Here is a 12,371-nt window from a genome sequence, read left to right on the forward strand (position 1 = left end):
GATTTTCCCCGGATCTAGATTTCCCCGTACGTTCCCATATCGACAAAATCAATAATCATGACATCGAATGAGTTAAACAATGCATGCTTTGAGCAAAGAGGAAAAATCCTAACTAATGATGAAAGAAAACATGTATCTCAAATAAGATGTTTAAACATAAATTCCATATATGAGAGTTTCACAAGATTACATTGATTCCCCAACAACAATACAAGGTTTAGTTCACCATATTCATGGTGAAACTAGATGAACAATAATGAAAGAATGAAAGATAGAATCGTAGAAAGATGAGTAGGTAGCTTAAGCATCCAAGATCTTCCTTCAACGGGTGGAAAAGTGAGTGTTTGCTTCGTCTCAACCAAAGAAACAAACCCTAGGAAGTCCTAAAGCTTATATACTATTCGTAATATTACAGAAAAGTGGGCCTAAGCCCAAAAGACCACCGCTCAACGGTAAACTGCCGCTCAGCGGTATCGGTGCGTAATCAATTTTCCCCTCAGCTGCACTTTCACCCCTCAACGGAGCCAACGGGTGTTCCTGAGTGCCGCTCAACGGTAAACTGCCGTTGAGCGGTACTTGCGGCTTCTCCTTTTGCACTTTTTGAGTTCTTTTCTGATTCCATCTCTGTCCTTCTTCACTTCTTTCACCAAATTCACCTTAAAACCTGCATAAAACACTGAAATCAAGCATAAACCTGTCCAACTCTCTTATTTCCAAAAATATGAACAAAAGCATGATTCCAAGCTAGTTTCTTAGTGTTAAAGGTTACTTTTAGTATCAATTTTAAGCATGAAAATAACAGTTTTTCAACTGTTATCATTATCACAACCCCAAACTTAGAACTTTGCTTGTCCTCAAGCAAACAAGATGTAACTCAGTCTTCCACCAATCAATACAATGGTTCAACACATTCAAAAACTCTTATTTTCAAGACAAGTAATTACTCAAATCAGCTCATCAAATAGAATTCAGTCAAGATGCTCACATGCCTTGATTCACACTTACCTATCATGGTATTCACATAATCACATACTCTCCAACAAATGCTATTCTCATGAATGATCAATTAACTAAGCATAGATGTAATAAAGTGCTCATGGAATAATTCCTCACTAGATAAAGTGTTTCACTCAATCACACAAGTGTATATAGAGGTCACTCATTCACTCTACTATCACAATGTCACATGAATCAACTTTGCCTTTCATTTAACCACAATCAAATATACTCACAAGCAAGCACCATCACAAGGACTTTTCTATGGCTTATAATGTGACTGGGCTAAAAAGAAAATTGGTTTTTCTAGATCACAAAATCCTTGAGTTAAGAAATTCCTGCACAACCATTCTTACTTCTTCCTAACTTTCTCTTGCATTGAACTTTTCTTTTTCTTTCTTTTCTTTCCTTTTTCTTTTGCTTTTTCATTTGCCTAACACTTAGCTCAATGCTTATTTATTTTCCCTTTTCAAATTTCCCAACAACCCCAAACTTGAACCTTTATCAATACCACAAATATTCTCAACTTAACTCAAGGTAAAACTTTTCACAAAGGGTTTTCAAATCCGGTTTAAAGCTAAAGGTTCAAAGGATAGAACACATTGTGCTTTCTTTTATTGGGCTAAAATCATGCATTGGCTAAAAAGAGATAACAACAGATGGCCTTGATCATATGACACATGCAAGCAAGTGATTCAATCATAGAAACCTGGGCAAAGTCATTCATGCTTTCAAAGTAATAGCAATCATTCACAAAAACTTTGGAGTTCAAAACCTCACACAAAGTAATTTATTTCCCACATACACCACTAATAACAGTTGAAAAGCTGTTATTTTCATGCTTGAAATTGATACTAAAAGCAACCTTTAACACTTAGAAACTAGCTTGAAATCATGCTTTTATTCATATTTTCAGAAATAAGAGAGCTGGACTTGTTTATGCTTGATTTCAGTGTTTTTGTGCAGGTTTTAAGGTGAATTTGGTGAAAGAAGTGAAGAAGGAGAGAGATGAAATCAGAAAAGACATCAAAAAGTGCAAAAGGAGAAGCCGCAACTGCCGCTCAGCGGCAGTTTACCGCTGAGCGGCACTCAGAAGCTCACGGGGGATCCGCTGAGGGGCAAAATGGCCGCTGAGGGGAAGAAACCAACTCACGCACTTACCGCTGAACGGTACTTTACCGCTGAGCGGCACACTTATGGGCTTGGGCCTAAATTTTCTGTAATTTTAGAATAGTATAAAAGCTTTAGGACGTCCTAGGGTTTGTATCTTTGGCAGAAACGAAGCAAACACTCTCTCTTCCACCCCTTTGAAGGAGGATCTTGGATGCTCAGGCTACCTCTTCACCTTTCTAGGGTTTTATCTTTCATTCTTTCATTATTATTCATCTAGTTTCACCATGAATATGGTGAACTAAACCTTGTATTGTTGTTGGGGAATCAATGTAGTCTTGTGAAAACTCTCATATATGGAATTTGTGATTTAACATCTTATATTAAGATACATGCTTTCTTTCGTCATTAGTTAGAGTTTTTCCTCTTTGCTCAATGCTTGCTTTGTTTAACTCATTCAATGCATGATTATTGATTTTGTCGATACGGGAATGTACGGGGAAGTCTAGATCCGGGGAATTTCTCCCAATAGTATATTGGTTGCCGTTAAGCTCCTGCACTAAAAGAACTAATTATTAGGAATGCTAGGAATCGTATGAACTCGTAATTAGGGATAGGCCTTCTTGCAAGGTAATTTAGAGAGTGACATTAACAATAATGAAAAGAATGTTGAATTCCTAAAGTATATGAGAGTGGATAAGATGAAATTGATAACCCCAACAACATACTCATCCATATATTCCATTGAAGTGTTTGTATTTTGTTTTAACCATTGATCAAATTCATGCATACATGTTTATTTTCTGTTTTGTATATTAAACTCCACTTATTTCGTTCTTAAGTCTTAAATAATCAACGAATCACATAACTAAACTAGGCCGTGAGTCCTTTGGGAGAACGATACTTGGTCTTACCGAGTTTATTACTTGAAACGATTCGGTCACACTTGCCGATTGTTAAACAAGTTTGTGGCGCCGTTTTTCGGTATTCATAAATTTGTCATCAACCACATACACCACATACACATCCTGCTTAGCATCATAATCACAATCATAACATCATGCATCTTGTTGGTATCGAAGGGGGTATTTTTCGAAGAGTATAGCGCAGCGGAATTAAAACTCAGAGAGCGGAAAGCGTGTTCGATCACAATTAAAATTAATTTGGTCCTTTTAGTAAAAATAATTTTCTTTCAGAAAATTAATCAAACAGTTGATATACGTAAAATAATATGAGTGTAGGGAATAGAAAAATCACACAGATATTTTTATACTGGTTCGATTCAACAGAATCTACGTCCAGTCGTTAATCACTATAAATAGTGATTAACAGTTCCACTAAAAATGGTTTAACATATTACAATCAAATGAACAGGAATAAAACGAAAAGAACCACTCTACCAACTTGAAGAGAACCGCTCCGGCAATCGACCAACGATTCGCAAGCTTCTCCTTTCACAAGACCAGGCAGAGTACCTTGCTAACTTGAAGAGAGTCTGCTCCGACTATCGACACACGATACGCGAGCCTCTCCTTTCACAAGACCAAGCAAGGGAACAATGAACAAAAAGCTCTCTAAGAACGTTCCTCTGACACACAATGTTCTAAGCTTTCTCAGTTCAAAAAAAACGTTCCCTTCTGATTTCTCCAAATCAAATTATATAGCCAAGTACACTGAATGCCAAAGGTCAGCTCCCAACTGCCATGAATAATCGATTATTCAAGTCCATTACAGAGTTTTCAAAAAAGTGATAATCGATTATATGAAGTGATAATCGATTATTCAAGTATGACTTGTGATAATCGATTATTGCTTAACCATAATCGATTATACTAGTAAAAATTACAATGTTTAGCATTTTCCTACTACATTCAAAGTCTATAAGTTGCTTTTTTTAAATATTTTCCTACTACATCCAAAATCTATAAGTTGCAGCATCATCAAAACACATCTTCAGGTTTTACCAATACTCCTTATTGGTAACAATCTCCCCCTTTTTGATGATGATCAAAAACTCTCTTTTTAAAAGCAACTCAGGTTTACCTGCAACATATATAAACTAATTGACAACCGCAGAGTTAGCAGTACCTGTACAATTAAAAACTATTTTTTTCTTTAATCCTCCCCTTATATTTCTTCTCCCCCTTTTTGATCATAAGCAAAAAGAATAATGTAATAACCTCCCCCTTAATATGAGCTCCCCCTAAAAAATGGAATATATGCACAAAATAAAAGCTCATTATATTAAGAACATAAAGGAATTACATGAAATTCATAAAGATTAAGAAACTAAATACCATAAAGAAAATAACATAACAATCAAACTTAGAGGCCTAAAACCTAGAATTCAGGACTAGGAGAACGTTCAGGAGGTGGGATATTAAGATGACCCTCGATGTTAGATAGGCGGACATCAAGATCAAGAAATTGATCAACCATGTACTCATCAACAGATCGCTGCCACTCATAAATCTCCTCAAAGTGAGTCTTTTGTGCAAGACTCATATCCTCCAACTGTTTAGATAACCTTGCAAAATGTTCTTCCATAGAAGTTGAGGAAGAGGAGGGTATGTTGGATGGTCCAGCATCAGACAGAGCAGCAGCACTTATTGGGTCAGCCATATGAGTGTCCATGTCATCATCTTCATCTACATCAGGATGGTCATCATCTTTGTGAATAAGGACTTTGCCTCTAGTAATGAATCCCATTTGACGAAAGGTAGTATCTCCAATTTCTGATCCCACAGCTTCAATAGTTTGAACGAGTTCTCCTTCAACAGGTACACCTTTGAATTCTAAAATCCTAGAAATAAGAAGAGCATAGGGAAATTGATATGAATGGGATTTCTTGGCTTTTACCATTGTGTCAGCAATGAGAACAGGCCAGTCGATGTGTATGTGATTTAGAATCCCATACAACAGAAGTAAATCCTGCTCAGAGCATTGAGCATGGTTGGTTGCTCTAGGACATAAAATCCAGACAATCAAGTAGTGGATCATCCTTTCTTCAACTTTAAAACCTCCAACCAGTAATTGCCTTCTATTGGTTTGCCGTTTAGGATGACGCAGGAAGGATTGAAAAGTCATCATCTTGTTGAAATCTTCAAGTCCTAAATGGACTTTGATAGCATCATCCCAGATGGGAAGTTGAGCAACATTGGTCCATACGTCATCATCTAAAAAGATGCGTACTCCCTTGACCTTAGTAGATATTATCCCATCTCAATAGCACAAGTTGAAGTAGAAGACTCTTATAAGATCAGGATAAATGCATCCTTTTTGTTCTAACAGATGCGTTAACCCCTGCTCAGCAAAAGTGTTTGGTAATTGAAAGCCGTAGAAGCGGAAAAAGTCAAGACGAATAAACTTTACCGCCATGATCTTCCTTTCTTGCCAAGAATTAACAAAGTCTGCATGTTTCCCTTGATCTGACATCCATCCATCTATGTTTGCAAGACGTGGTTGAGAAGAAGAGGAGGCTCCAGCTGTTCTGCGACGGTGCCTTCTTGAGTCAACCATGGAGGAAGAATGGGAAAATGAGATTTTGAGAAGGTGAAGAGAAATGAAGAAGATTTGAGCTCTAGATTTGATTTCAGCAGTATTTGGGTGCAAAGGAGTGTCTAATAATCGATTATGGGGGGTTATTTATAAGAAAAATGGAAAAACTAGCCATTTATGGCCGTTTATAGCCGTTATGGGATGCTCCAACGACTCTATTTTTGAAACTGTCAGCGCGATAATCGATTATGGCTTGTGATAATCGATTATCAGTTCAATAATTACTGCCCAGAATTGCATGATAATCGATTATGCATAATGATAATCGATTATCTGCTCAAGATTTTCCAGAATTGAATTTTATGCATGAATAATCGATTATAACTTAGTGATAATCGATTATGAAGCGTTAAGTTTATGAAAAATGCAAAAATTTACATAGATTTTGATTCTAAGATATGTCTAACACTCCTAACTCTCTTCTAAGCTCAAAAAATCTATCTTTAGGTAAAGCCTCGGTAAAGATATCAGCTAATTGATGTAAGGTATCAACATATTCAATTTGACAATCCCCCTTTTGAATATGATCTCTTAAGAAATGGTGCCTAATTTCTATATGCTTAGTTCTTGAATGCATTATGGGGTTCTTGGTCAAATTTATCGCACTCGTATTGTCACATTTTAGAGGAATTTTGTCAAGGAAGATATCAAAGTCTTCCAATTGTTGTTTCATCCATAAAATTTGGGCACAACAGTTTCCAGCTACAATATATTCAGCTTCGGTGGTAGACAAAGCTACACATGCTTGTTTCTTTGAGTGCCATGACACTAAAGAACATCCCAAGAAATGACAGGTTCCACTAGTACTTTTTCTATCAATTTTACAGCCACCATAATCTGCATCAGAGTATTGATAACAGTTGAAAAACTGTTATTTTCATGCTTAAAATTGATACTAAAAGCAACCTTTATACTTAGAAACTAGCTTGAAATCATGCTTTTCTTCATATTTTCAGAAATAAGAGAGCTGGACAGGTTTATGCTTGATTTCAGTGTTTTTGTGCAGGTTTTAAGGTGAATTTGGTGAAAGAAGTGAAGAAGGAGAGATATGGAATCAGAAAAGACATCAAAAAGTGCAAAAGGAGAAGCCAAAGTCACCGCTCAGCGGCAGTTTACCGCTGAGCGGCACTCAGGAGCTCACGGGAGGACCGCTGAGGGGCAAAATGGCCGCTGAGGGGAAGAAGCGTGACACGCACTTACCGCTGAGCGGTATTTTACCGCTGAGCGGCACTTTAATGGGCTTGGACCTAATTTTCTGTAATTTACGAATAATATATAAGCTTTAGGGTTTCCTAGGGTTTGTATCTTTGGCTGGAACGAAGCAAACACTCTCTCTTCCACCCCTTTGAAGGAGGATCTTGGATGTTGAGGCTTCCTCTTCACCTTTTTAGGGTTTTATCTTTCATTCTTTCATTGTAATTCATCTAGGTTCACCATGAATATGGTGAACTAAACTCTGTATGTTTGTTGGGGAATCAATGTAATCTTTTGAAGCTCTCATATATGGAATCTGTTTTTACATCTTTTAATTAAGACTTATGCTTTCTTTCATCATTAGTTAGGGTTTTTCCTCTTTGCATAATGCTTGCATTGTTTAACTCATTCGATGCATGATTATTGGTTTTGTCGATACGGGCGCGTACGGGGAAGTCTAGATCCGGGGAATTTCTCCCAATATTATATTGGTTGTCGTTAAGCTCCTGTACTTATGAACTGATCATTAGGAATGCTAGAAATTGTATGAACTCGTGATTAGGGAGAAGCCTTCTTGAAAGGTACTTTAGAGAGTGGCATTAACAATGATGATTTGAATGTTGAATTCCTAAAATATATGAGAGTGGATAAGATGAAATTGACCCCCAATAACATATTCATACATAAATTTCATTGAAAGTGTTTATCTTTTGCTTTTGCCATTGATCAAAACCTCATGCATACATATTTAATTTTCGTCTTTTGCATATAAAATCCAAATATTTCGTCTTTAAGTCTTAGCTAATCAAGAAACCACATAACTAAACTAGGCCGTGAGTCCTTTGGGAAGAACGATACTTGGTCTTACCAAGTTTATTACTTGAACGATTCGGTCACACTTGCCGATTGAAAAACAAGTTTGTGACATCATATTTTGGTGTTCATAAATTTGTCCATCAATGAGATATCATTATTTACTTTTTAAGCCATTTTGTTGCACAACTTGTGTCTCAGTCAAAAAGCTGCATGGTTGTATAGGATTGAAGTTTTCTTGTTGAATACCTAGAAACAATAAAAAGAACAACATACTGAGTTAAGTAAAAATGATTGGAATTCATGAAAATATATGAAATATGCAAAATAAGCTAACAATTGTTACTGTTGTAGAATCTGTTTTATTCCTACTATAGTGGCAGGATCTGGATTAGAGTATATACTAATGAAAATAAACTGACTTGTAGCCAATTTGAGTTAGGATAAGTTGATTGTAGATTTAGGATTAGTGTAACTTTCTTTGCTTTTTCATAGTCTAGGATAACTTAGTTGAGTTTTATTTTCCAATACAGTTTGAAGAAGCAATAATTTACACTTATTTCCTTTGTCCTAAAAATTCATTGACTATCAATCCTAAGCCATGAACTCGTTTTCTTGTAAGCTAGAAAATTTAAAGGCAGTGAACTTAAAAATTACTTATTACTGCTCTTTATTGACTATTTTGTTTTCTCGTTAATAGAAATATATTCATCGTACACCCTTGTCAATGAGACTAATATTGCATTTTATTGTGCTGTCTTTATGAATTAAACATAGAACAATTGAATAAACTTAGGAAAAAGATAATGGAAATCTGGTTTACAGAAGCTAATGCACAACAAAAAAGCCTATTTAACAAGCTGTGTTAGACAATTTTGGGAGCAAATGATGGAATCATAATACATTTTAATATTAAAAAACTGATTTGAACTGGGAAGGATTCACCCCTTCTATAAAAAATTTAACTAAACTAGGAGGGATGCACCCATCCATTGCAATAGTGCAAAGCAAAGGTGATGCTTGAGAGACCCCCAATAGCAAGCTACTGGAGTTGACCCTCTCCCTAAAAATATAAATTTAATACCATGTGGACCAATGGACCACATATCAGATATTAAACTGATAAGAACAGATACTACACTTGATCTTAGCCAAAAGGCCGAGAAAGGTATGATTTTAACAATGCAAGTTATGAAAATTTATATTCAGACTTCCATCTACTTGTGAAAGTCTTGACTAATGTGGGATTTTATAACTTGAGGTGCTTCTAACTTAGCGTATCCTTTTATAAATCGTCAATAATATTGTTTGCTTAAGTCGAGAAGTCCATCTAATTGTTTCAAATTTGTTTGCTGGATCCAGTCCTTAATAGCTTTCAATTTTAAAGTATTCATGGCAATAACACCTAGACTTGGCAGAATATGTCCTAAATACTATATCTCCTGAAGTAGAAGACATATTTCTTTTATTCACCCATGAAAACATGTTCGTGAATGATCTAGAGAACCACTTCTAAATGATGTGTATGCTCATTCTATATTGAACTATATATTAAGATGTCAGAAAATGAGAACAAACTTCCTCAAGTCTCATATTTAAAAACATCATTCATTATGCTTTGAAATGTGGCCGGTGGATTCATAGGGCCAAAAGGTATCATAAGTCATTCAAAGTGTCCATGATGCGTGCAAAAAAGCAGCTTTTTTTATCTGTCCTCTTGTGCCAACATAACTTGACACTAACCGGATCTGAAACTGAGCTAAGAGAAAAGAAGTTGTGATAGTTTGTACGGACCATCCAAGAACCATATTTCTTCTTCATAAGGATTATAGGAGATGAAAAAGGGCTCCTGCTTTGCTGAATAATCCTCTCACGAAACATATATGTCATTAACTTTTCAATTTATGATTTTGGACTATGGGATAATGGTATGGTTTCACCTTCAAAGGAGTTGCTCCTTCCGTTAAAGAAATATGGTTTCACCTTGAAAAAGTTGATGTTTATGAAGGTGATAGAAGAGCTAACTCGGGTTCCATATGCACTGGTAATTCAGGTTATGATAAGGTTTGTGCACTATGATCCATCAATGTCATGCTATAAACTTTGACAGCAGAATTTGTATTAATCATATGCGAAATGCGATGTAAATGTGCTTGCATCATAGCATGATCCACCTTGTAAAGTAACAAATTTACCATTATGTAAGAATTTTAAGTTTAAAGACTCAAAGTCAACAACATAGGGCTCAATTGTCTTGGATCATTTTGCACCTAAAATAGTATTAGCTCCTGAAATTGGTAGAAGATATAGGCAACTGAAACTTATTCCCCTGAGCTTGAATAACCAAATTGTGCACCAATTTCTCCGCTGCCATGTAATTGTCCTCTCCCGTCATCACCTTAAACAGAGGAGTTGGTTCAACTGGAAGTTGAGGAATTTAGCAATTTGTGGTGGTAAAAAATTATCCGAGCTATCTCTATCTATTATAACACTGTCACAGGTAACTTACACACATAAGCTAGAAATCTAATATCATCCACACCATTATCGCCCTTCAATTTGGTGCTTTTGTTACAACATGGCTGAGAACATGCATCTTAAGAAAAGATCCATGGGTTTATCTTCAAGGTGCTTATCTTCAAAATACTAAAATTAGTCATGACTGAGAAACATAAGTTGTCTACATCAGAAAATATGCTAGTTTCAATCCAAGAGAAGATCAAATGGGCATATGCTGAGTGAAATTCACAAGAAGCTCAGGAAGGATGTGGAAGAGATGGCGGAAGAAGTAAAATAGTCTATTTTCAAGGTGGAATGGAGTTTTGAAAATCCATGTGCATCCTATTTAAGGACATTCCATAGTGTTGGTGTTCCTTAATTTCTCGAAATTAATGATCCTATATAAAAGGCATAACTCCAATGTGACTTATGTGATAGTGACAGCAAAACTAAAAAAATTCCTTATTTAGATCAGCAACTTGTAATAACCAATTGGACTGAATGCTTTCCATATTTTGAATTTCTCGTAAAGCAGACAATAAAAGTCATTTTAGGGAAACAAGTAGAATCAAAGTATCGCTGCCCTTCTTCCTACTCTTTCAACCTTGGATTTAGCAAAGGTCTAACTGTTCTTAAACAGATAGTTACTGAACTGGGATTCCCAAAATATTATTTCTAATGTGAATTCACCAATGTGGGAAGGAAGACCTACTGAACAGCATCAGTGATATTGATCATGTTGACATCAGTGATATTGATTATATTGACATCAGTGACATTCATTAAGTTAGTATTTCATACATGATAAGTCTAATGAATGATTTCTTAATCATCAGGATTGATGTAACTAAAAGGCTACAGAGAAATTCCCGCTTTTCATAAAGTGTTGAAGTAACTCAGACCAACAATCTATTATCTTGTCAGAGAACTTACATTGATATTGTTTCATTTTCTTTCATTTTTCCCGCTTTTCATAAAGTGTTGAAGTAACTCAGACCAACAATCTATTATCTTGTAGAGAACTTACATTGATATTGTTGTTTTATTTTCTTTCATAAGCGGGATATAATTATCCTAAAGTTTGCAGTATTACCACTCTGGGATCATTCTTTGGAGCTATCTAGTATTCACAAAATTGTGTTTCTATTGCCATTTTAGATGCACTTAAAATTCATAATTATATGCACATAAAAGAGAACAATAACAAAATAAGAAGCATATATTTTTCAATAAAAATAAAAAGTATACATTATAAAAAACTGAACTGATATAGAAGGGATGCAACGAGTCTTTGCAACAGTGCAAAACAAAAGCGATGCTAGTAACAAGCTACTGCAATTGATCTCTCCATTAAAAAAATAAATTTAATATCGGGTGGACCAATGGTCCATATATCAGATATTAAACTGATAAGAACAGATACTACACTTGATCTTAGCCAAAAGGCCAATAAAGGTATGCTTTAAACTGGGCAACTGTTGAAAATTTATAGCTAAGCTCCATCTTCTTGTCAGAGTCTAGAAAAGTGTGGGACTTCGTTCATGTAGATATGGACATATTTGGTTTTCTTCCGTTTGAGGATTTCATCTAGTTTTCTAATCATCCTTTGTTGAATGTTAATAAATTGGAAGTTTGAAAACAATATTTGATGAATGGCAGACATGATTTCTAATTTTGTTCCTGTCGTCTGAGGAAAGTTGGATCAGTTGTGTCCATGCTCTGAGGTCTTAGCTTGTCTTCGTCGATCTGTCATTATTTAAATTTTTTATCCTTCAACCAACTATTCTTCTGTAGAAGCAAAACGTCTTCCAATTAACTTGACTTTCAAAGTTATAATCTCGATTTGAATTTCAATCATCTGATGGTTTTTTTCTCAAAAGCTGGCTTTATGAAACCCGTCAATTTCTCCGTAGTAAACACAATTTAGTGTTGTAGTCCACTGAAAAATGTCATAAGTATAAGGATAAATGTAATTCAACCATAAGTGCTCTTTTGGAACATTCATGTAGAACGAACGTACATGAGTTACATTTACGTATTTCTTTTGTTTTTGAAAGTTTATTCCGAAAAGTTTCTGAAACATGTAACCAATAAGTCTCTTTCACATGAGGTAAATGGTCATTTTCCAAATGTAGGATACACAAAAAAAATTATGGAGGTGCAGGATGTAAAAGCTTGAGTTGGCTTACTTAATCCAAGTT

The 12,371-nt window shown here is 35.4% G+C and overlaps 2 non-coding genes across 2 annotated transcripts; both read right to left on the reverse strand.

The window, feature by feature from the left end:
• Positions 1-8,645: 8,645 nt before the first annotated feature.
• On the reverse strand, positions 8,646-8,843 carry LOC124821118 (U2 spliceosomal RNA). The gene has a single exon (XR_007027432.1). It is a non-coding gene; the product is annotated as a U2 spliceosomal RNA (small nuclear RNA).
• A 2,600-nt stretch (positions 8,844-11,443) lies between these two features.
• LOC124821119 (U2 spliceosomal RNA) lies at positions 11,444-11,629 on the reverse strand. Its single transcript, XR_007027433.1, has one exon. It is a non-coding gene; the product is annotated as a U2 spliceosomal RNA (small nuclear RNA).
• Positions 11,630-12,371: the final 742 nt, after the last annotated feature.

Source organism: Vigna umbellata, chromosome 6 (genome assembly GCF_029865625.1).
Source record: "Vigna umbellata cultivar VRB3 chromosome 6, Vumbellata_1.0, whole genome shotgun sequence".
Classification (NCBI taxonomy): Eukaryota; Viridiplantae; Streptophyta; class Magnoliopsida; order Fabales; family Fabaceae; genus Vigna; species Vigna umbellata.